Raw genomic sequence first — 26,309 nt, 5'->3', positions numbered from 1 at the left:
ATTATTTTCGTATTGTATTCTAGGGACTATGGAGATATTATGTTTTAGATTTGAGCCTTTGATGAATCTGTATGACTACTTTTCAAATGCGATTCAAAATGTGATTTCTTAAGTTTTGATGGTAGTCAAATGTGCAGATTGATTAGGAGGCATGTTTGGGATGTCATAATTTTGAAATGATGATAGATGTAGCCAAACCAATTTCACCCCTGGATTCTATACTAAAAATACTCCATGAGTGCCAATCCACAAGTTTTGACCAATCCATTTGCACACTTTCCTAAGTCCATTCCGTTTTCAAAAATCTCTATTTTATCAATGTATCAAGTTATGTAATTCCCAGAGGTCAACTTTGCACACTTGCCAATCAAACCCAGTTTATCGTCATAAGTTCAAATCACAAACCCATGCTCTCCATGTGAAAGTGAGTAAATGCCCCAAATTTCACTTCCTTAAGTGATCATTTACCTGTTCTGGAAGCTAAATCCAATTACCTTTTGTTGTATTCTAACGTGTCATTTGTAGGATAAATTAAGAAGGGAAACTTTGACGATCGATATCTTTTGACCCCGATGTTGTCATTAGATAAGATTTTTCAAGATGAAGATATGTGGACCAAAGAGCATTAATGCAAGATTTCAAGGCCCGGTTGCTTGATTTAGTCAGTTATTTAAAGCAATTCTCAAAAAGGGGTAAAAATGAATGCTTAAAGTTTAATCGGTGATTAAACTTGTTTGCAAACAGTGAAGTGAACATGATGGATCAATTTGAGGGCTCAGGTTTTTAAGTTTGAATTTTTTTTAGCCGGACCCATTTTGGGGGCCGATTGATTGCATCATATTGGCAAGATGCCATGGAATTTGAGGGTGTCTTTAAGTGTATTAATCATGTTGTTCATTGAAGTATTATGAATTAAAGGTGATATTAATAATGGTGGCTTATATAAAGCAGAAAGGATGATAAATGAAGAGACATGACACTTGCAAGAGGAAGGTGTGTAATCTCATTTTCGGGTTGACATAAACTTGAGAAGGCATTGCCTTTGTACTACAACCACTCTAAATTGTAAAGACCAAATGGTTGTGCTTTCAAGGCAAGGATTGTAATTTATTTTAAGAATGTGAGGTCTTATATGTCAAAAAGGGGTAAATTACAAATTTGAGAGAGCAACATAAAACATGTGATCCATGACTATAAAGAACTTCACTTAGTTATATGTCGATGCTAAACAGATGAGAACTTATATTTGGGGCAGATTTAAATGTCAAGCAAAAGCGCAAAAAATAAATGGATCATACATTATTCTCAGCATAGCTTTACCAAATTTAAAGAGTTTGTTGGAGATGATGTGTTGACTTCAAATATGCACGCTTGGTCCAATACGAGTTGAAAAAATGTTGTGTGTAGGGAAGCGGATTGATCATATATGAGTGTTGAATGAACTCAGTTGTCAGTTTGCAGGTGCACAGAGAGAAACAATTTAAGATGAATTGAAAGTGTCACAGTTGTGATAGTAGAACTTCCTGTTGGCTCATGTTGAAGGGCACCATTTCTTTAGAGAATGTGTAATGAAATACATAGAGGGACTAGAAGAGTGGGTCGTGAGCAGGTAGTAAGGAAAATGATATTGCATTTATCTCACATTCGTAGCTCTGTGGGTTGCCACAGTATTTTAATATGTCAAATGTCAAAAAGCATTTTCTTTATGACATAAAGATGACCGATTGCAGAATAGGGCCCGCAGGGGTAATAGAGTGGAAGTTTGACTTGTCATTGACTGATTATGTATCTTGACCCATTGTACGGACAATTCAGTGGTGAAAAAATGATGTGGCAACCAACCCCAGCTAATACAAAATGACACATGGTACAATCCCCAACGTAGGACAAGTTGGGCGACCATGTGATAGGCAAGGTGGCAATGCCAATGAATCGCAGAGCAACATGTGGCACCCAGAGACAGAGATAGTGACATCTATGAATGACACATGACAAAATCTTGTGATCCGGCAAGCATATGGTGACATCATCATGATGAAGCAAGATCGTGACAAGTTGGGTGACCAAGATAGGTGGCAAGCATTCGCTTCATCACAATAGAAGGTCGTTAGAGATGCCCGTGGCTAAACAACAGAAAATATGCACCAAATGTGACAGTTTCTGAAATTAATTAATTAATTTATAAATCATAGAACTACTGCTATGTGATTTTTAAATTAATTAATAAATTTGAGAAACTGTCACATATGGTGCATATTTTTTGCCAGATAGACGTCGTCGTCAGAGATGAGAAGTTGCAAAATGACAACACATATAGTGGCAGGACCTGATGGAGTGATCGGATTGAAGCATACAGGGGTCAACATCTCATTTCATTGTGAAATGTGTGTCATAGTACAGTGATGAAGTGAGATGACAACAAATGTCACGATAGGTCGAGTGTCTAGCGAATAGGTTGGTGATGTGGTGCCTAGATGATAAGCAAGGTGGCAATGTCGATGAATCACGGAGCAACATGTGGCATCTAGAGACAGAGACGGTGACATCAATGAATGACACATGGCAAAATCTTGTGATCCCACAAGCATATGGTGACATCATCATGGTGAAGCGAGATTGTGACATGTGGGGGGGTGCTTAATGGAGTCAGATGATGTGGTGAGATGACAAGGATCTGAGAGAGAATCAGACGATGCCAAATGGTGATGTCGTGGTGGGCTACAGGGATCTGAGAGAGATTCAAAAGATGCCACATGGTGATGATGTGGCGGGCTACTCAGAGATGATAATTGGGCAGTGACAAGGCACTAACAAAGATTAAGTGGACCAATCAGGTGTTGCCATGAAGCAGTCAAATAGTTTGACCATGTGCCAAGATTGGAGGAAATTCTTCAAAAAAAAAACAATTTGAGGATTAAAGTCCTAAGTTTGAGGGCACATTCAAGGAGATTTTTTTAAATGAATTTTAAAATTAAGGGGCCTTGCACAGTTTTTTTAACCATGACATTTTATTATAAAATTCGTACTTTATAATCAAATCAAATTTTTGAAGAAAAGGTCTACACATTTAGATTTATACAAAGCCTGGTTTTCAAAATAGGCTTTTTGACCTTATCCTTCACCAAAACTATGAGTATCATATATTGTTGGAGAGCTCTCAAAGCGAACTTTCCAATTTTGTAGTCCAAACACGTGAATGTGTCCATGATAAAAAGTTATTCAATGTTTTATCTAAGTAGGTCTTTTTCAACTGTCTTTCCTTCGTGGTTGTTTGTTGCTCCATCATGACAGTTAGAGATCTTTTCTTGGAAATTTGTGATCTGGGTAGGGGCCAAACTTGGTGAAGTTTCTTCCAATTATGTTATTTTGTCATCTCTTTCATTTGGTGGAACTTTTAGTACTGGTTTTAGTAACAAATCTTATCTTTTCTCCAAGAGGATTTTTTATCATTTTGATGAGATATTTTCCAATTTGTTGCAACAATGATGAAGATCAGATTTGGTTTTTAGTTGAGGAAAGAGGAGAGAAGCTTTGCGTTCAAGGAAGATGAAGAATGAATATGAAAAGTGGCATAATCATATCAGATCCAACCTAACTTCATTCTTCTACATATTGTTTTATTTTTCCATTTTGTAGGGTGGGTTCCAATCAATGGAGCAAGGCTCTAGCTATGATTCCACCTTTTCTTCAACATTTTCTCTCTATTTGAATAATAATAATGAAGTTACAATGATAGCTTTGATCTATTTTGTATGTTTTATCGGTTATTTCATGATCTTGAATGTATTTGTCTCAACGAAATGAATACAAAATAACAAATAGACATAGTTTCATTCTGATTCTTGTATCTTGTCTCTGATGTTTGCAATCTTTTGTGATATATGGATAGAGAACATAGATCTCATTTGTAACTTGTTTAGGGTTGTATGTCTTAGAATATTTTGCTATTGTTTCAAAGAATCAAGTAAATGCTTGATGTATCTTGACAAGGTTGGAGATTTCATGGAAGGATTCTAATAAGCATGAGATTCATTGTGAAGAATGATTTTTTATTTAAAAAGTTAGTAGATAGATCACAAATATCTGGATGCATACTGTAGTTTGTGTGATACCCAACGGATTAGATATTGATCTCAGTTGGAGAATGCATATTTTTTATTTCATATTTGCGTTCTTGTTGAATTCAATCAAATATCAAAATCATTTTCCCTTTTATGTTGAAGAGTTGAAAGGATAACCCCCACTTAGTTTGTGAATGCATAGGTCATGTTATTAGCTATTGCATACCATTGTCATTGCATGTTTGAAGAAGATTCAAGGGTTAATCTTCTTTATCTAGATTTAGATATGTATTTTTGCACTAGTCATATGGATGAATCTAAGGTCTACTCACCTAGGTTTTACAAAGCCTGGAGTGTAGAAGGAGTATAGCCTTATAGTTGGCCCAAGTTCTAATCAGAGTGCATCCATCATAGGATTTAGCTACCCTTAGATGCATTTTGTTTCTAGCTTCCTGGTAGTAAAAAATCACTAATAGCTTCAACATTTTTTGAATATAAGAATTAGTATAATTAAATTATCATGAGAGAGAGAGAGAGAGAGGACCTCCCCCAAAAGGTAGAAAAATGTTGCCAATTTTTTTTTTACTCATGAATACAAATCACATGTAATTATACTAGAATTTTGTATTTTCATGTAAAAACATAATGTTAATGTGGTTGGTGAATTATTTTCCATCACTATTAAATCAGGAGTCAACTTCCTCTCCCTTACTTCCACATACTTCATTCATCTGCATACTTCTCCCTTACTTTTCAATAATGTATTCATCTATACCTCTCCTTCCCTCATTACATATTTAGTTGTCTCTATCTATCTACGTATCTCTATATATCATCTCTCTCTCTCTCCCCTTCACTCTTGACTTATCAACAGAGAGGAAGAGAGGGAAAAAGATGAGGCCCCAAAAGGGAGGGAGGGAGAGACTTGGAAAGAGGTGAGAGAGTGTGGGAAGGTAAATATCAATAGAGAGGGACATAGAATAGGAGAAAGAGAGGGAAGAGGTTAACAATATATGTGATAATGAGGCCTAGAGGGTGACATATAAAGGTGCGTAGAGAGAGTGGAAAAACTAAATTAAAGAGGAACTGAAGAAGAGGTTGATACATAGAAGAAGAGGAGTGTAAAGGGAGAGAAAATATAGAGCATGGAGGAAGAGAGGGAGGGGGTAGGTATAAAGAGAAACGGTTGGAGGGAGATATATGTAGATAAATAAAGAGAGGTAGGAAATGAGGGAGACATGTTATGGGTATAAGAAGAGATAGAAGGAAGGGAAATAAAGGTAGGAAGGGAGTGAAGGGAGGTATGTGGAGATTAAGAGTGAGACGTAAAGAGAAAGCAGAGAGTAAAGGGTTAGATAGAGAGGTATAAAAATACATATAGATCTTGGTCTAAAGAGGAGAGAGTGAGATAGATGGAGGTAGAGGGAGGGGAGAGAGGTAGAGACATGGAGCTTAAGAGAGAGTGGGGAGGGGGTCTAGGTAATTAATTTTAATAGTAATGAGAGATATAAAGCTTGGGGGAGAGAGAAGCGATGTAGAGATGGGAAAAAGAAGCACGATATAAAAGTAGATAGGTCTAGAGCTTGAAATGGAAAAGAGTGTGACATAAAGAGATAGCAAGAAAATTCTAATAAGAGTTAGTTGGTTATAAAATTTGAGTAAGTTTGAGAAATTATAATCTATCACCTAAAATCTAGAATCTACATTATGACTTCTAGCTATCTAAAACCATTCTCAGTGTCTTGCCAATATACATATAAAATCTAAAAATTAGCATTCAAAATCTTAAACACAAAACACATACTTATTATTCTTATTAAGTATAACATGTACAAATTTATTCACATAAAATATTTAAGTTTTTTTTAATTCATATAACATGTACATGTTTCAAGGCTTGTACTTAGGCTCGGATGACAAGCCTAAGGCTTGAGAGGTTCATTTGTATCATTTTGACATAATTTTATCTTCTATTACTATTGGTCAACTTTCTTATCATCAAGTTTATACATTATATGTCCTTCATGTTTCCTAACCATATAATTTTTTAAATATTTGAACTTTGTTAACATATGTATTTTTAATTTCTTTTTCTAATATTTTCATAGTTATCAAAGACATATGTGATGCATGTTTAAAACAACTTTTAACATACTTTTTCAAATTTGAAATAAGTTATCCAATATTATTTTACTCTCTATTCTTTTCACATTGAAAAAATGTGTTTTCTTTTTCAAGCTATGTAACACTCACATTTGATGATCTGATTCTCAAGATTCATCCAATTTGAAAAAGTAGTAAAAAGTAACATTATAAAAAATTACAAAAAGAATACAACTTCTAGAATTTAGGCTAAATGTATTTCTATTAATGGGATTTTCAAAATACTCAATGCAAGTATTGGGGAATGCACATCAGACATCGCATTAAGTTTCGTTGAAAAAATAGAAAAATAATTATGCATGCTAAGCATTTGACCATCTTAATTTTATTCTCTTTTTTTTTTTTTGAAAAAAAGTAGTAGTTTAGAAATTACATTTACAATATTGTAATTCTTGTTCTTTTGACAACTTAAATTTGTAGTGCTTGAGTCTCAAATTAGTCCTTCAAATTTGAGTTTAGTTGATGTCATAAAAAAATGACCATGATTGGACCAAATGTCACTTGATATGTTGTAGACATGTTTACTGTAAGACACACTTGAAAGAAATTGTTTGAGAAGTTATTCAAAAATAATTTGATCTATTTTAGTCAACCCCTAGACTAAATTCAATTCAATAGTAATGAACAAATATCAAAGACAAGTAAGAATGTAGTATGCCTAAGATCATAATGCAAGCTGACAATGTAAATAAGATGATTTATAATGATTTCACTTATAAGATTTCTTGAACTTGTATATTGCATATGACTAAGGAGTCTTCTTAAATAATAGACAACATAACAAGCAACACTAAGTTGGTTCACTATAATTAGTAAACAAATAAAAGCTATTCACTTATATAGAAATGAGAAATAGATTCTAAATTTATAACTCTAAATCAAAATAATAACTTGAAATTTTCAAAATAAAAACCATTTCTAAAAATTAAATGATAGATAGAATTTAATATGAGTCAATTTAATCAAAAGTATTGTGCATGTAAATTTCCTTTTATTTATTGAATAAAGAGAATGCAATCCAAGAATCTTCAAAAAGAAAGGAAAATGACATGCATATCCCAGTTTCATTTTCATGATTAAAAATAAGTGGACAACCATACAAAGATAATTTAAGCTAGCAATGTCACCCTTCCACCAATAAACAATTGGCCTACCACCTTAACCCACTACTCCACTTTGATGGTTCATGTATTGTAAGGAATTCCACTATCAGCCGCCACTAAAGGAGCATGATAGAATAATGTCAAGAGATAAGAATGTCTTTCTAAGCCCACAATGATTATTCTATTCTATTGCTCAACTTGACTAAATACCATTGAGTTAATGTGCTCAAAAGAAGAAGGTTTATCTTCATAGAAAAATGTGTGAGTGGAAGAGGATTCAAACTTTTAGTGACTATGCCATAGAATAATATGTTAATACTCTTTTTCTCTTTTGTTAGAATTAAAAAGAAGAAGAATGAAAGTGGGCATGTCAATTTGTGGAGAATACATGAAAGATTTTGATCACATTAAAGTCTCATCAATCTTGAGATACGTTGTCTTTTATGGAGTAGAAGCATGTAAATAAACGCCCTCATTTTCTATTGGGTGTGTGCTACATAAGTGCTATTATTATTATATATGATGGCATTCTTCACTCTTTTTATGCTTAATAGAGGAATTGGTGCAGGAGGAGGAGAAGTAATTGTTTACAGATGGTGAAGGAAGTGAGGATTCATGAAGATTTTGGGGGTGATTTGGTATGTACCTAATGCATTTCTATTTGTCCTCATAGTTTGTTTGGTTAAATGATTAAGTTATTTGTGTGATTGTATACTGATGTTCAATTTAGATTTTTAATTTTGATAAAACAATGGGAATTTGATATAACGTTTATAAGACAAAGAAAAATGTGGTTTGTAATTTCTTTTTAATACGAAAAATTTAAAATGATCATAAGGAGTACAACTTACAATTTCTTTTCAATGTTAAAATTTTTACTATAGTCATGATTTGTCTACTTTGTATCAAATAATTTGAAAACATTCACCTCATAATGAATAAATGTTTGGCTCTTTTTTTTTAATAGAAAAGTAAAATATAAGTATAGAATTTTATGCACAAGTGTTTGAGACACTCACTCTATATGAGCTGAGACAAAAATCTCTTCAACTTCCCAATATGAGGAGTGACTATCTCAACCCTTTAACTAAAAGTTTAACCCTAGTATGAACAAGACTCAACTAAGTATGTTAAAACAAATTGGTTAGATAACTTGCACTTTTTGCACTAACATATCTTACATTTCAAGTTGATAGTTTATGTGATACTAGAACAAGTTTTCATGAGAAGAGCAATTATACTCCTATTTTTAGGTAGTCAAGATGGGTTAGATTATCAAGATTTATAACTATGATATAGTTACATTCACACAAAATAAAATGTAGAATATTAATGTATACATATATGAGATCGTCAACTTTCAAAAGATGACAAAACACCACAACTATAAGATTTAAAGAATCCCATCACAAAACCTTTTTATATCTCACAAAACGTGTTTTCTTATGTTATTAATTATTTTAACATGATAATATTTGTGCATTCTAAAACAATAATAAACTAATCACTTACTACATGAAAATCTTCCTATTGATAACTATTTTTATTATTATTTATGATGGATTGCTTATATTTTTGAGTTGTGTAGAAAATATTAACATAGGTCTAATATGGAAAAAATAAAAATGACACGTGTTTCTTTTTAATGCTATTATTTATTGGCTAAATATTGCAAATACAATATACAAATGTGTCATTTACTTATAATGACCCAATAACACCCATCTATAAAGATTTTTCCTCAAGTGTATGACCTCTACATAAAATGTGTGAGATTAATAACACACATATTTATGATAAAGATGTGTGCTCACTTTTTATTTGAGGATTAAAGTAGTTTGAAACATAAGAGATAATATAACCTAAAATTAGGCATTTTCTATGGTGTTGATTATATATTAGAAAAAATTAATAAATAATTCATCCATATAGGTATAAACCAAGGCTTAATTGTACCACTAGTTGTTGATTGATCATTGTCCAACTATTGGTGCTCTAGTTTATCATATATCTTTAAGTATAATTGTATAGAGAGATATCGTATATACTTATTCTATTTGTACTAAAAAATATATTTAAAAATGCTTATTACTTGTACTTGCCAATATAGTATGGCTAATGAAAATAGATATTTTATTATAATAGTTAGAAATTTTGTTCAAATAAGGATGAACATGTATGTGTAAATAGTCATTATAAGAAAATTAGAAAAACTAAAAATTCTAATGGATATTAGTAAGAGGATGGGATAAAAATAAAGAAGATATTTTTTCGATCTTTACAAAATATCTATCATTTCAATTATGATGAACTTAGGTAAATGAGTTGAATTTAGCTACACTCTTAAATTTGATATTGGAATGCATGTATACGTAGAATCTAGAAAGGAGAGTAATTTGAGCTGGATGGAGATATAGTATTTAGAATATGAGATAGATTTAGGATGAATATGTTATGAGACAAATTTGGAATCATATGAAGGTTCAAATCAAACTATGAATTATAAGACAAATCTTAAATTAAAAGATGACAACTTTGACTTTCTTGGTGGTCCAAACATTAGACAAATTAAATTTGTTATGCTTATATATAGAACTTATCTTGATGTTCTTGTACCTACAAATATAAACATGTTGATGTTGAAAGGTGTCATTAGAACTTGTTATGACAATTCAAAGTCCTTGAGACTCCCTCAATTGTAATCAAGTCCCATTATATGCTATTTCGGAAGTGTTGTAAACACATAAGCAATGCATTTAGTAAACATTTGAACATAACAATGATGTAATAAAGTGTATTAATGACTAGAATATTATACCAAGTTTAAGAATTAGGGATTTGATATTCCTAATGCAAGAAATTTGTGTCATGATAATGCAAAGACATAGTTATCTCAAAAGACTTTAGTTATTTGTTGCATTTCAATGCATGAAAGAGACTTATGGTTTAAATGATTCTAGATGATTAAATATATGCGTAAATAATCTAAAAATGATGTATTGAATTAAACAAGTTTAGACACACAATTTAAACATTTAAATATATGAATTGGCGACTACTAATAATATACTAAATCAATCTAAAATCATGTTAATATTTAAATTTAAACTAAAATAATCAGAATTACTTAAATAATTTGAATTTTTAAAGTATTTAAAAAACCTAAAATCAAATATATGCATATAATAAAAATGTGTTGTCAACAAATGAGTAGAACCTCTTGCTCTTCATTTTCAAGGTATTTTAAAAAAATTCTAAAAGTAGAATTATATATATTTTTAAATCACATCAAATTTATCACTTTTAAAGGGTAGAATTTATTATTATTTTTAAATCACATCAGTTGTGGCCACACTATAGGTATCTTTGTCAAAATCATAAAGATTGTTTGGAAAGAGAAGTGCCAAAAATTAAAGCAAGATTGATATATGAGAAAATATATTGTCAACAAATGAGTAGAATCCATTGCCCTTCGTTTTCAAGGTATTTAAAAAAACATCTAAAAGCATAATTATATATTTTTTAAATCACATCAAAATTATCACTTTTAAAGGGTAGAAATATATTTTTTAAATCACATCAGTCATGGCCACACTATAGGTATCTTTGTCAAAATCATAAAGATTGTTTCAAGAGAGAACTATCAAAAATTAAAGCAAGATTGGTATATGAGAGTTGTCAATAACTAATATATCTCTCATGCCTACATAATTGTTGTCATATTTCACTGTTACCCATTACATCACTAAGACTCTGTACATGGTCAAAAAAAGTTACATTATAATGATTATAAGTTAAGAATACTTTGGACCAATACAAGTTTAGGTATATATTAACTAATGTATTCAAGTGGCAAAAGTAAGTTTGTGTAATTTGAATTTAATGATTTTGAATGAATTCGTTTAAAAAGGAGATGACAATATTTAGAGATGGTTTAGATAGGCCTATAAAAAAGGCTTCATAAGTATTATTGATTGTTAAGTTATTGGATAACCTAGTTTATTTGAAAAGTCTAGATGTACTAGAACAAGAAAAGTAAAGTGTATACATATCTCACCTTACTTTATATAAAACTAAATATATATATTAAAAAAAATTGATTGCTACGTTATTGGATAACCTAGTTTATTGGGAAGTCTAGATGTACTAGCACGAGCAAAGTAAAGTGCATACATATCTCACTTTACTTTATAGAAAACTAAATATATAAATAAAAATGGATATTGTATTCATAAGGTAGATGGATTACTTAAAAATAAGTTTTTCTTTTAATGATTTTAAAGTTAGGGAAAAAATGTTCACAAAGACATCAAACTTAACTAATTATATAATAGATTGAATAGTATTAAATAATGATACAATAGGTTGAAATTTTAATTATGTTTTATGTAAGATCATTGAGAAATTTAAATATTTACATATGGATTGGTATTGTAGTCTTAATTGCTGACATTCTATTAAATTATGTATTTATATTTTAATTATATATTTTTGAAATGATAAATGAATATATTTAAAATAATTTTCTAAAGTAAAAATTACAAAATTACTAAAAAAATAATATCTTCTCCAATTTATTATATTAATAAGTATTTATTGAGAGTTGTTTGACCAAAAAATTATGAAAGATTTTTTTTCAAACGTTTCATTTTTTTAACAAAGTTGAATGATTACAATAAAAAGAAGATATTTTATGGAGCTACAGTACTTGTCTTTTGCAAAAAGGGGAGAAGAGAATTTTGGTATGGTTAAAACATAGTAATCAAACAAGAAAAAACATTGAGGACAATAACTATAAGATTATTGTATGTCAACTTATTCTTTGGAGTGGTTGATTGTTGTTTTTAGGATAAGATAAATTGGAGCGAGTATGAGAGTAAGGAGGGTTCACAAGTTTCAGGAATAGGGATAACTTTAAGGAACCCCCCCTTCCCAAAATTTATAAAATTGTGGTGAATCACATGTCATTTGGGTGAAAAAAAATTTAATAGTGTTGGTGAATTATGCGTCAATGGATGGATATTTGGTGGCGAATTTTTTAATAGTTTAGACAATTTTTATAAAATAATGGCGATTATAATTTTTGTTTTTAATAGAATTATTAATATTGATGGCGAATTATGTTTTGAAATATGGATATTGGTTGGCGAATATTTTAATAACCGATACCTTTTTTATAAAAAAAAATGGCGAAATTATTTTCCAAATAATTGAATTAATTTATTTGTTATGGCGAATGGTTTTCAGAAAGTTATAGTTGGTATGGCTATTTTCAAAAGATGGGAAATAAGTAGCCTAACCTAACATACCAACTTACATAAATTATTGGCAAGTGGCAAGTGGCAAGTGGCAAGTGGCAAGTGGCAAGTGATGGTTTAAAGACGTAGTTGTTTGACCGTACATTATGGAAACATAATCTTTGCCACTACCACTGTAATTATGTTAAATGTATTATTTGAGAACTCAGACCATCTAATGATCCAAGATCAATGGCTGAGGTTTAATTTTGGCCAACATTTCTTGAAGGAAGAAGAATTGTCGAGGTAGTCACCGGAATGTTGACACGTATCAAGGTAAGTTGTCTGCAGAGTACAGTGTACTCTGTCACCAAATTTATTAGGCTCCCCAATTTGTTGAATGGACTCCTATGTAGGTTGAGATTGTACATGCTCCTTTGATGATGTACCTTCCTTACTTTGACCAACATTGTTGCGTCTACCCCCGCCAATGTATGAAGATATATTTTTGCATTTCGTTGGCCTCTCTCGAACATCTCCACCTTCATTAGTCCTACTCCTCTTCCTATTTAAATTTGACTATGACATCTCCATCAAATTAAGGCTGCAATAAAATACTATGGACTCGTAGTCGTAGTCGTTCTGGTTCTCTACTGATCGCAATACTATGAAGAAGGCTCCTTCTTTCGGCATGTTTCAATAATGAAACTCATATATCTTAAATAGACAACTACAAATAAACCATTTTCATTTTGGTGAATGGGCCGACCGTTACATATGATAAGAACTAATATTTGGCGAACCCCGTGTAATTTCAAGTAATCGAGTGGGCGAATAGGGCAAGAATTTAGGACCCCATTGTGTGTGATGCATGGTGAATTGGGTCCTAGGACAAATAAAAATTTCACATAGAAAAATGGGAATTTGGCAAATGATGATCGTCGAAAGAGACACTCAATTAATTCCATGGCGAATAAGAGTAAACATTAAAGAGAAATATGGGTGAAGAACCTGACTACCAAACTGAAATTACGTAATAATAGTGGCGAACGTTCCAACCACTATATGAGTATTTTATAAAATCTGGGTGAACCAGTCAACTAGTGTACAGTGTTTCTTTTCGCTAATTTCTATAGCCCGATCGGGACATATTCGCCAATTGGCGAATAATCGCCACTAAAAAAATCCCTGTTCAGGAAATTATTTTCAAATCAATTTGTTATGGGCATCTTTTATTCTATTTAGATCTTATATAAAACATTGATATTTTTATGATTAATAATTAATGAAAGGGTTGAGATTGTGTTTGTGGTGCTACAATCACGCTTATGGATACTCAATGTTATAAATTCGTGGTAACTTCATATTTACTCCATTTTCATGAAACACTCCATCTACCATTTTATTTGGCATTCCCATGTCACTACCCATCATGGTGTTGGAATCTTCTTAAACATATGTAGGAACTAAAATAAAGAAGATGTGATCACAAAGCTTGTTAAGAAAGTCATTCTACAAAAGTTGATGGCGTTGCTTCACATGGACAATGAGCCAAGAATGAAAAGATGTGTTAATCATATCATTAAAATTCTCTTGCCTCTGGAAAACTATGATTCTTGTGCCCAATTCATTATTAACTTGTAATTAATCCAACCCCTTCTAATTACTAGTCTTATGGGTCTTCTATGATCTCTATGTTCTTTACTAGCATTGTAGGCTTGATCTGCAAGGTTTTTTATGTAGGTCTTATAATGAATAATATATAAATATGGGTTTACAAAGTGATGTTCATTGTATTTGCATTTTTTTATTGAGCTCAACATAGCATGAGCATATGTAACAAAAATTACGAGTAATACATTCTATGAAACTATTACAATTGTCAATCATAGGATCTAGTGTAAATGTTTTCGGTATCCCTACTCTATAGAACATACAATAAGATGGTCTCTTATGAGCACACAACTTATCAAACATAACAATGATATAGAGAAGCTAGAGGAGTGGTATCCACACAATGAATAATTTCATTCCTCACTTAACATACGATGACTTAAAAATTACACACTAATCCTTGATTCCAAAGCTAAAAGTGTTAAATAGTCAAAGTTGACTTATTTTTTCAAGCTTAATTTCGTTCTTAGTGTGTGATGTTTAAGAGTGGCCACTTAAAAATATGTTGTTATACCTTTTTTTATGCAACAACTCAAACATTTGGAAGAAAATCTACAAGGAGACGTGACCTCTGCTAAGGACAACATTAGTAAAAAAATCTCAAGAGGAAGTCTTAAAGAAAATAATAGACAAGTATATAAAGTGTTCTATTGCTCACCCAAAATTAAAAGGAAAAAAGAAAGAGCCCAAGTGAAAACATCTTAGAGAAAGGCTTGACATTTACAAATTTTGTTTACTTTGGCCCAACCCAACCAATATTATAAGGGATCACATGATAAAGCTAGAGGATTAGATCACACAATTAGCACAAACTTACAATCCTCTACAAGTCACGGGCATGTAAATTAGAGAAATAATAGATATTATCAAAAGCCAACTCCTACAAATACACATCTATATGGAGAAAATCAAAGGATGAATCAAGTATCTACAGGAGACAATAAACATTCTCTTGACAAGTATTGTAGGAGAAGCCAAAGTAGCAAACAAACACATATATATCTCTAATAGTCTATTAAAGGAAGAGACAACATTGAACTATACTCAAGAGAAACTCTTGAACATATAATAATAAAAGATATTGGGAGAAAATACTAAGTCAACTCAAGGTGACTTAAGGATGCCTCCTCCCCAACTAAACATCATGTCTTCATGACTTAATATAATTTTTAAATTTCTCACATAATGACTCTAACAACTCTATCATGTCCCAGTCAATTATCTTTAAAATGTGTGGGTTTTTTAAATACTGATGGGACATCTTTATTAGCAACCCCTAGTTCTTTGTTGGGTTCCACCATGCATGTTGGTGTTGGATTATATTGTGTACAAGGTAGGATGATTTTTGCTATATATCAATCTTGACTATATCCCTCTACCTCACCTATGTTTGTGGGCAATTCATGAGAATTTTTTGTTGTCCTTAATACTACTAGTAAAAAGGTTTGTTTTGGTGAGGTGCTTATTGGGAACTCTCCTTAGAGACCCTCTCTTATCTCAGAGCTCTTGGGTTCGAGTCTAATCAAACTTAATAAATAATAATAATTAATCAAAACACATAATAATAATTACTCTTGGCTTTGGTCTCTTAGTGATTAAAAAAAGTTAAAGATATATAATTTTTAATATTATTTGATTAATATATCTATAATGAATTTATAAAATTCTAAAAATTATCATATAGACATAATTTTATGAAATTTTTATTTAAATTATTTACTAAAAAGGTCATGTTATGAGAGAGAGAGAGAGAGAGAGAGAGAGAGAGAGAGAGAGAGAGAGAGAGAGAGAGGAATGTCTATAGATAGATATGGAGGGGAGAGAGGAAGATAAAGATAAAGATGAATATAGAGTGAGAGGATGGTAGGGAAAAAATAGAGAGGTAGAGATAGATCATGAGGTAAAGATAGAAATAGATCTAGGGAGATACAAAGGGAGACACAGAGATGAGGATACAAAAAGAGATAAAGATGGTGAGGTATAATGATAGGAAGATATCTATTTATGGAGAGGGGTTGAGAGAGATACTAACAAAGGGACATATGCTTAGTTGGCCCTCAATATCTATTTAATGTACCAATTGCACACTAAGATGTGATTGCTAGTAGTTAAAGAGTTATTAACTAAGACTTGCACTCCATATTCTAAGGGGTTAAAATAATTTTACTTAGAATATGGTTAACAAGTAAGCTAAAATAATACATAGAAGTCAGTAAATATTTGTATAAATTTTAATAATATTAAATTTTATAATAAATAATTTGTTAAACAATTATATTAGAAAATTTTATATTAACAATTTAAAATCTATTGATTGACAACACAAAAAACATTTATATTAAATTACATAAAAAATTTAAATATCTATCAATATTAGAAAATAAATTTAAAGTACAAATATAATATGTATAAAAAAATTGAAAAAAAAAATTGGCAAAACATTATATTTATATTAATAATAACTAGTTCAAAAAAGCTCCCAAAGAAAAGAACCAGAAAAGAAACACTCCAGTCATTGCCTGATACAAAAAAGGATGCAGAAGAAGAAATACTACATCAAGAGAGAATATTTATCAACACTAATGAATCTTGTCCTAGAAATTCCCAAATCAAGAATAAAGTGATTACAAAGAGCCCAAAACTCATATGAATACAATTCATTGTTTGGTGCCAAAGACAAGACCAAGAGCCCAGCCAAAAAATTGTAATAAAGATTATTGTAACCTATTTTTGCCCCCCGCCAAAAATTTGAATTCAAATAATTGAGCCCACGCAACGGTCTTTAACCATATTTTAAATTATTTTAATGCCATGGAGATACAAAAAATAAACGAGTAAAAACCTTATTGTATCCCATATATTCCCTAAGTTTATTTCCACTGGCCCACAACTTTTTGCACCGTCAGATCTTTCGTGATCTACGGTGGGTGCTTTCCCACATCCTCAAAATGCACTACCTTTACATAATGTGGGGAAGCCCCTTTGTGACGTGTGGCAGGTGAGGCAAATGTTCTTGTGTGGGCCGCAGAAAGGAAGAAATGTTAGTCCAGCTGGCATTTTGATTGGTGCTCGCTTTCCTACATTCTGTCTTTTGTTAGACTTCCTAACAATGCAGGAAAGTACCCTAGTGACACATGTCCTAACGATGTCACAGAGGATATTCACGTAGGTTCAAAGGGTACGAGTTATGTGCACCATCTGATGCAATGAGATTGAGGGTTGGCGCTTCCCTTCATTATGAATATGCAAGGAGATTAAGGAATGTGGGCAAGTGCCTTTTTGTTGCATGTCCTTGTGGGGTCAGGTTATTATGAAGCCACAGGGTGATGCCAAGGTGGTGCCAGGTCATGCTGAAGTGTATGCTGAATGGTTCATGGGGTAAAAATTTTAAGGGATAGGCGTAATATAAGGAGGATCTTTCACGATTGTTGATCTTACGGAGATCAATGACCGGTGCTTTCCCGCAATATGAAGATGTGAGGCAATTAAACAATGTGGGGAAGCACTTGAAGGACACATGTCCCAGCGGGCCCGGCTAAGGAAATTAACAGAAAGGTAGCACAGTTAAGGCTGGCAGTTATGTGACCTCCATGGTAAGGGTTTTGAGGAGGTGGTGCGGTTAGTTGGTTTGGTGGTCAAACTTGGGAAGGCCTTGCAGGGTGGCAAAATGAAATGAGACTATTGGCCCATGTGGCCCATTTTGGTTGTAAGACTCAGTTGACCTGCTGACTTTGCTGACTAATGAGCCAGAAATGAAGGAAATTGAGTTTTCTTGCACAATTTGATCCTCATGATCAATTCCAACTACTCTCGAATGAATACTGAACCTAGTAAACAGCAGGAGAACACTCCACCACCCCAGTTTATCCATATTCTTGGTCAGAATGGTTTAATGGTACCATTTCTGTCAGGGCCCTATTTCAACAAAATATCAGATTTCATTGTATCTGAATCTTTCTCCAGATCAAATTTTCTCCAAATCTTTATCAAGACTTAATGGCAATGGTTGTGGAGTAACTTCAGTTAGAGAACATCTCAGTTATGCCTAAGCTATAAAGGCAATTTTTGTAGATTTTGTCTTCATTGGTCGACCCTTCTCTGTTTTCTCTGATATTGCTCTGCAATTTCATTGTAAATCCCCTTTGCCTCTAAATTGTATGACATTCTTATCTCCTTTAGCCATTAATGTGAAGTGCAAGAACTATTTGCCTCTCATTGGTGTATTGTAGATATCTGCAATCTTGCATGACTGTATCTCTTTTGGCCTATGAATGGTATATAAGTGAATCCTCTCTTTCCTTGTGTTGTTCATTTGGGTTTCTGATCTGCATGTGATTGTTAGATTAAAGCAATTCTGGACGTGTATATCTTTTGGTGTCATGATGGTTCAATAGTGCATGTATGGGCAGAGATTGGTTTGAACACTCTATTTTTGGTGCATCACTCCCCTTAGGTTAGAATAGGTAGATTTGCTTTTATGCATTCCTTCTCCCTTTTCCTCTCCAAGAGTAGTTAGGTGCACCCTGATAGTAAAGGAAGTCGGCCTTCTCTAGAGACTCAACCTCACAATTCAAGTCCCATAGCTTGGAGGTTTTTTCCATGTTTCACAAGGTTGTCCTTAGGTAAAAACTTTGGACAAGGGTGTAAACTTTTGTGACAACAATTACCATCACTGATCTACATCCACAACTCCATTTGAGACCATGATATTAGAAAGCCATCTGATGTAACTCCAATCCAAGACCCTTACCTACATACAATATCTCAAAAGAACAAGTGAGATCCATAAGAGAAAAAATATGTGAAATCATAGAGAAGTCGTGATGTACTATCAAATAAAATATGAGAATTCGTGATGTACTATCAAATAAAATATGAGAAGGAATTAACCTTATTCTAAACATATTCTTTTGTCATAATATTAACCAAGTTGGGGGCTAACATTTAATAAATATTTATACAATATTACTTTATTAATTCACTAATAATCTTTTGAGTATGGTTTTTCATTTGATTTTACTTAGAATATGGTTAACAAGTAAGCTAAAATAATACATAGAAGTTAGTAAATATTTGTATACATTTTAATTATAGTAAATTTTATAATAAATAATATGTTAAACAATTATATTAGGAAAATTTATATAAACAATTTAAAATCTATTGATTGACAACACAAAAAACATTTATATTAAATTACATAAAAATTTTAAATATCTATCAATATTAGAAAATAAATTTAAAGTACAAATATAATATGTATAAAAAAAATTTAAAAAAATTTGCGAAACATTATATTTATATTAATAATAACTAGTTCAAAAAAGCTCCCAAAGAAAAGAACCAAAAAAGAAAACCTCCAGTCATTGCATAATACAAAAAAGGATGCAGAAGAAGAAATATTGCATCAAGAGAGAGTATCTATCAACACTAATGAATCTTGTCCTAGAAATTCCCAAATCAAGAATAAAGTGAGTACAAAGAGCCCAAAACTCATATGAATACAATTCATTGTTTGGTGCTAGAGACAAGACCAAGAGCCCAACCAAAAAATTGTAATAAAGATTACCATCACTAATCTACATCCAAAACTCCATTTGAGACCATGATATTAGAAAGCCATATGATGTAAGTCCAATCCAAGACCCCTACCTACATACAATATCTCAAAAGAACAAGTGAGATCCATAAGAGAAAAAAATATGTGAAATAAAATATAAGAAGGAATTAACCTTATTCTAAACATATTCTTTTGTCATAATATTAACCAAGTTGGAGCTAACATTTAATAAATATTTATACAATATTACTTTATTAATTCACTAATAATCATTTGAGTATGGTTTTTCATTTGATTTTACTTAGAATATGGTTAACAAGTAAGCTAAAATAATACATAGTAAATATTTGTTTACATTTTAATTATAGTAAATTTTATAATAAATAATATGTTAAACAATTATATTAGGAAAATTTATATAAACAATTTAAAATCTATTGATTGATAACAAAAAAAAAAAAATATTAAATTACACAACAATTTTAAATATCTATCAATATTAGAAAATAAATTTAAAGTACAAATATAATATGTATAAAAAAAAATTTTAAAAAATTGGTGAAACATTATATTTATATTAATAATAACTGGTTCAAAAAAGCTCCCGGAGAAAAGAACCAGAAAAGAAAAACTCCAGTCATTGCATGATACAAAAAAGGATGCAGAAGAAGAAATACTGCATCAAGAGAGAGTATCTATCAACACTAATGAATCTTGTCCTAGAAATTCCCAAATCGAGAATAAAGTGCCCAAAACTCATATGAATACAATTCATTGTTTGGTGCCAGAGACAAGACCAAGAGCCCAGCCAAAAAATTGTAATAAAGATTACCATCACTGATCTGCATCCAAAACTCCATTTGAGACATGATATTAGAAAGCCATCTGATGTAAGTCCAATCCAAGACCCTTACCTACATACAATATCTCAAAAGAACAAGTGAGATCCATGAGAGAAAAAATATGCAAAATCATAGAGAAGTCGTGATTTACTATCATATAAAATATGAGAAGGAATTAACCTTATTCTAAACATATTCTTTTTTCATAATATTAACCAAGTTGGAGTTAATATTTATACAATATTACTTTATTAATTCACTAATAATCTTTTGAGTATGGTTTTTCATTTGATGGGTAAAAAAATAAAAGGGTATACTTAAATAGACCTTAGCAAAATCAAGAAGACATTTTAAACCCTAGCAAATTTGTCACTAACCAATGAAAAAATGTAAATTAGTGAGTAGAAATTCATTTTAAAAATAAAACTTTTCAAACTTTAGAATTTGAAATTTTTTTCTATCACAAATTAATTAATAGACAAGAGATAAGAGATAACACCATTATAGAAGGTTGAAGTATGATTTACATTTGCTCCTAACAAATATTTAATAAGTTTACAAGAGAAAAATGTCTACCTTACTTTTTAAAATATTTAATTTTAATTAAGATATAATGTGTTGTTGGCATTCAATTTGTCATATTTAATGTTTAAGAACTTGATTCTTAAACCTTAAGCCTTATCATACATTATCTTATTCGACCCTCAAATGGTTGAGAACTTGAGGCTTAACTTTTTGCAATCATTCATATGGCATTGGAAACTTGATCATATGCATAGATCTTTCATTCATAAAAACATTCCTTGTGATCTTTTCATCTTACTTTAAATTTACTTTTTATCTTTTTTAAATCTTTTTTTTTCATAAATTAAATATCATTCATTCTTATAGATCAAATGGTTTCAATTGAGCAATAATGATTTGGTGTCAAAGATAAGTCCTTGACTATTTATTCACAATGAAGGATCAAATGAAGTGTAATACATTATACCATAGATTTAGGACCTCAATCACAATCCATCAACAAATACTTCCAATTTAGTAGACACACATCTTGCATATTTGTGTGGTATTATGCAACATTTTTTTTTATATCAATAATGAAATAGAAAATATTTTCCTCTCAAACATGAGTGCACATATTTTATAATTATAAACTACATCATAATAAACTATACCACAAAATCATATCCAACAATAGAACATACTTTTTGTAGGTGATTGATGGTAGTGTGGTGGTTACCAACATTCTTTTTGTAAAGGCCGACCCCCTTGTTTTGGTCGCTTTATATTTCAAAAACAATAGAACATACTATAAGTTCAAATGAAATCAAGACAACTAACAGTCAATGATCAATCTCTCATTTCAATTGTAAATTATATTATATAAAAAAATATCTTTAACAACCACCTAGAAAACCAAACTAAAATATTCAACCTTCCAATATAATAGCATTCACAATCTTTATTCAAACCCATTTATTATTTATTATTCTAAATGAATTTATTACAAACCTTTAATCAATTTCAAATTATTCATTCGCCATATATTTTAATGACTGTTACTTGTTTTGAAATTTGACATCATCCATTCATTAATTTTTTAAAGATATACCTTTCATTGCTAGATCTTAGTCATATATTCCCAACAACCTATTTTCATTGTCTTCCATTTCATGATGCGTCAATTAAGATCTTAGTAATGTACCCAATGCATTACTTTTCTTTTAATTTTTTCTCTTAATTTTTTTGGTTAAAATGATTAAGTAATTTGTGTGATTGCATATTGAAGTTATGTTTGATTATATATGTTAGTTTTGATAAAGTAATGGGAATCAATATATTAGAGATTTTTTTTTAAAAAAAGAAATATTTCCTTTCCAATATTGAGATTTTTACTTTAGTCACGATTTGTTTAGTTTGTATTAAGTAATTTTAAAACACATGTAAAGTCCTGCTCAGGAACCCGAGAGAAATAAACGTAACATGTTACAATATTTACTGAACTTTTTTTAAGTTTAAACAATATCAAAGTAACAATGTGGAAGCAATATACACAAACACATCAAATACACATAATCAATTACAAATACATGTTCCATTCCTTAAGGGTTCCTTCACGCTGAGTCACATTAAAAAGTTTATATTAATTAGTTTAAATCTCAAGTACAATGTTCACAATCATAAAGGAGTGACAAGTACATCATCTCATAAGAAAATGTACAAAAATAATTGATACAATGAAATACATCTAATGAATATCATTCACTACACATGTCGCAGGGTATGTAAGAATAGATACAAGTACACCAAGATACTTAACATATATACATCAACTGAATAGAAGTCTCCAAGATAGGAATAACAGTGATAATGGTACAACTTCCACAATGAACATCTAACAATTGTGAATCTGAGGGGGACCCAAATGGTAAGAAGACAGTACCTCTCAACTATGTGGTCACCTAGTCAGGCTTCCACTCCCATCGCACAGGGAAGATAATGAATGATTCACATATAGATAATCAAACTATAAAACAATCCTAGACAAGGAATCCTAATAGCCAAAACTACCTCAAGGGTATACAACTACTAAAGAAGAAAAGATAATCAAAATCTAAATACACTCAACCAATCCAACACCTCTTAACAATTCAAAAAATTGGATACTGAGTACAAAATAAGTATCAAAACCAAAGAGATAAATTTAATAAAAGATACACACTTCAAGTCAAAAGCCACATGTCAAAAGTACAATACCCAATGAAACACCAACTACCATCAGTGAAAGTAAATCATCAACAATAAATACATATGACAAATAAAACACCACTAGAGGCAATACTAGGGAAATCCATCACTTGGTCAAACTACTTGAGTTACCCTGGGCTGGTCTCTCACAAGACCCCAAGCCCTCAAGCGTTGAGTTACCCTAGACTATTCACTCTAGACCCCAGACCCTCAATGTGACACACACAAAACCAAAATACCCTCTCATGAAGAAAAGGAAAACTAGTCATCCCTCTCACTAGGTGTCTTCCCATTCCCATCCTTAGCTTATACAAGTGCTCAAGGTATGGGTGAGGCAAACATCTCTAATTTATCTTTTTACTGTATCTCAAGGAAAGGGCTAGGAAAGATGTATTAGTTAATATGTTATCACTTGTTACACAACTCACAATAGGTCACCCTGGTACTGACCACATTTGGCCCCAACCCCTATTGCAATCTACTCCCAAAGACATGCACCTAGTTGACCTCTCTTAAGCATAAAAATCACAATTGTATCCCATACCACAACACCCATAAAGATCAAACTTGGTTCCTTAATATGCAACATGAAAATAAGTTGGTTCTCCCAATCCAAGTAATATAAATGCTCAACCAAGTAAATATCATAAATGTAAATTTTCAATATGAATCACAAGGCACAACATGGCATCTAGTCATATAAGCATAATAAAAGAAAACACAAAAGCCTCTAGTATACGTCCTAGTTGGCCAACTAAACAACTCATAGGAAAAACCATCATGAAAAAGAAAACCTATGAGTTCAAGTAAAACACCAAGAAAAAAAAGCAAAGATATTTAAACCATATGATTAAAAATCATATGTTTCGAAAATCTAGTTTGGCCGATATAACATATTTTAAGCATCGTATAAGACATGTTTTCAAGATCACATAGTCCCCCTAGGACTAAATATCTTGATTACATTTTCAAACACATGCCCCAGTTATAAATCTAATAATGTTCATATATATATATATATATATATATATATATATATATATATATATATATATATATATATATATATATATATATATATATTTAAAACACATGATTAAAAATCATTTGTTCTAGAAATCTAGTTTGGCCAATAAAACATATTTTAAGCATCATATATAAGACATGTTTTCAAGATCACATAGTCCCCCTAGGACTAAATATCTTGATTCTATTTTCAGACACATTGGACCCTAGTTATAAATCTAATAATGTTCTTACACACACACACGCACACACACACACACACACACACATATATATATATATATATATATATATATATATATATATATATATATATATATATATATATATTCAAAATCATATTAGAATTTTAATAATAACTAAATATGATTATCTCAAGTATAAAACATCCCAATTAAAAGGAAACATGCCAAATTTTAATATAAACTAAGCCAAAGTTAGACAACCATGATATAACTATAGTATAAACTAATTATAATTACTAACTAACTATATACTAAAACATATCTAATAATTTAAAACATTTAATAACTATATTAAAAATACTACATATTAAAAACTTAATATTTATAAAATATTTTAATTAAATTTACAAACAAATATATATACATACATACATAATGAACTCCAAGTGGGGTTCACTCGGCTCTCGTGGCCTTCCCCTAAAGGGAATGCGACTGCCTTGCAACTGCGCGTTGCTTGGCAATGCCAAGGAAAGGTAAGGGGGGGCATGGGGTCATGTCTCGACCTCCCAAAAAAATTGTATTATATTTTTTTTAAATAATTTTTTTATGGTATGTAAAATGTGAAAAAACACTTATTCTTATTATTATTTTTACTAGATTTATACCAGCACTCAGATAGATGAACTTTTTCCAACCATCATTTTTTTTTAAAAACCTAACTTGAGAAGAAAATTAAACAAATTGTAGAGTCAATCTAAGTAAAATTTCCACCAAACCCTAGCCCATCTAATTTATTTTTATCACTAAATCTTTTCTTCAATAGAAAATCAAATAGGGGTCTGATTTCATTTGAACAGATTCGAGCTGATAAAATAGAATGACAGTCAAGTTTCAAGCATCCGGAAGGCATGAAGCATACATATCTTTTCAAATAAAATACGCTACTACGGGTTTCAAATCTTGCCTTATGTTGATGCTAACAATCTGGAAACCTAGTTAAACCCTTGCTAAATTGAAACACTTCAAAGCTTCTAAAATTCCTTTTGCTAAAAATCTCAAAAAATTTCTCCCCAAAATCTGTGTCAAATAATGGCTTGAAAACCCTCTAATATAGAGCCCTAACTCCCTTTAGGGTTTCTATCTATAAAGCCCTAAAATATAAATATTTTATTTAATAAATCTTTTTATGCACATTTAACTCACATTTTAATTAAATATATTGTTTATTTTGTTTTTCTACTTTATTATTTAATGTGAGCACGTTAAAGCATTTATTTCTTATTTTAACCAATAAAAATAATTAGACTTCATTATTTAAATGCAACTCTAAGTTTAATCAATATTAATTAAATATTCGCATTAAAACAATATGTAATAGTTAAATTCTTTTTTTTTTTTTTTTTTCTAAACTAGAACTTTAAATATAATCTTTTCAATTAGCCATTTATTCAAACAATTCTAACGAATTAAATATCATCCTATTTTAACTATTTTTATCTTTTAGTCAAATAACATTTAATTATTTAGATATTGATGATTAATCCAAAAATTATAATTATGCATTCTACCAAATAAATCACAAAGTCGAACCACATGAAATGCATAAGGTAAACCAACCAAAGTGAAAATCAAACAACATACACACACACAAAGACTCATGGGTTTAAAGAGGGGTGGACAGTTAGATATGAGTCTTCCTTGCAAGAC

General features: G+C 30.9%; 1 protein-coding gene across 1 annotated transcript in view; it reads left to right on the top strand.

Moving 5' to 3' along the window:
• Positions 1-7,815: 7,815 nt before the first annotated feature.
• LOC149562755 (protein DETOXIFICATION 42-like) overlaps positions 7,816-26,309 on the top strand; it is a 112,544-nt gene continuing 94,050 nt past the window's right edge. Inside the window, exon 1 of the mRNA XM_089826170.1 lies at positions 7,816-7,965. The gene's annotated coding sequence lies outside the window, so the exon portion shown is untranslated. The remainder of the gene's footprint in view (positions 7,966-26,309) is intronic.

The sequence above is a fragment of the Cupressus sempervirens genome, chromosome 4 (assembly GCF_028749045.1).
Source record: "Cupressus sempervirens isolate cs-2001-9-10 chromosome 4, ASM2874904v1, whole genome shotgun sequence".
Classification (NCBI taxonomy): domain Eukaryota; kingdom Viridiplantae; phylum Streptophyta; class Pinopsida; order Cupressales; family Cupressaceae; genus Cupressus; species Cupressus sempervirens.
Note: the sequence above shows the minus strand (reverse complement) of the source record. Positions and strands in the feature narration are given on the sequence as shown.